The sequence below is a fragment of the Zootoca vivipara genome, chromosome 9 (assembly GCF_965207765.1).
Source record: "Zootoca vivipara chromosome 9, rZooViv2.hap1.1, whole genome shotgun sequence".
Taxonomy (NCBI): Eukaryota; Metazoa; Chordata; class Lepidosauria; order Squamata; family Lacertidae; genus Zootoca; species Zootoca vivipara.
Window position 1 is genome coordinate 26403113 of NC_142592.1, and position 1236 is coordinate 26404348.

The following is a 1236-nucleotide window of genomic DNA, read 5'->3' on the forward strand; positions in this document are numbered from 1 at the left end:
TTCATTGTCCTTGATATGATGAATTGGTGATCTTGGAATGTATGCAATGTACATCATTGAACTTCAAGACTGGATACTCACAGTGTTATAGAACATTGTTAGAAGTGTGTGGAAGACAATGGGTTGAAACAAATAATTAAAACAACAACAAGGTATGAGCAGGATGCTAAAGTTGGTTGCTAGTTCCCAGTTCATTTGGTTGAAAGTTTGAAGCACTGAAAAAAGAAGGAAAGTTAATATGTTCTGAACTCCGAAGTAAAGTATGTTCCTGAATTGCAAAATAATTTTTGGGATACCCTACATGATCTATATCTCCATGATCAGATCTCCTTTGAGTCCAACGGTTATTTTCTTTAGTCAGCATCATGCTTGTGAAATGTTCATAAATGTGTGATGACCTCATGCAACCATTTTTTTTTAAACCCACAAGTAACTGGAGGTGGCCACTGCAAAATATGGCTATTTCCACCACAAATCATATACCGACACAACCATGAAAATGTCCTCTGCTATTGAGATCTCACCTGGCCTAGTCCTGGCACATGGCTCTATGAAACACATTTATGCAGATCAGCAATAGCCAAAATACGGGGGGTGGGGGGGTGGGAGGACCTGGGGTTGCCCACTCCAATATTTCTTTGTGCCGCCACGTATCATGCTCCTGCATTCAGGAGAGTGTCCTCTACAGGATTGCATGAGATACCATACAGTCTAGGGCTTTCTTTGGGTGCAAGGCCCAGTCAGGCATTCCTGTGCATACCATCAACATAGCTGTCAACTTTCGGATTTGAAAATAAGGGATCAGCAGCCTCACCTGTCCCGGGGACAGTCTATGGCAGGCATCCCCAAACTTCAGCCCTCCAGATGTTTTGGGCTACAATCCCCATCATCCCTGACCACTGGTCCTGTTAGCTAGGGATCATGGGAGTTGTAGGCCAAAACATCTAGAGGGCCACAGTTTGGGGATGCCTGGTCTACGGTATATCTAACAATCCAGGATAGCAGCGGGAAACGGCGCTGGAATAAGGGAATTGCCAGCAAAAAAAGGGAAGGCTGATAGCTGTGGCTTGGAATAAGGGAGTTTCCCGCCAAAAAAAGGGAGGGTTGACAGCTATGCAACAATGGTTAAATGTGAAGAGGGAAATTTCAATGTAACCAGGGCCCCACATCAAAATATGGCTTAGATCACTAAAAATGATAAAACTACCGGTATGCATCTGGTAAGGCAGTTTTTCT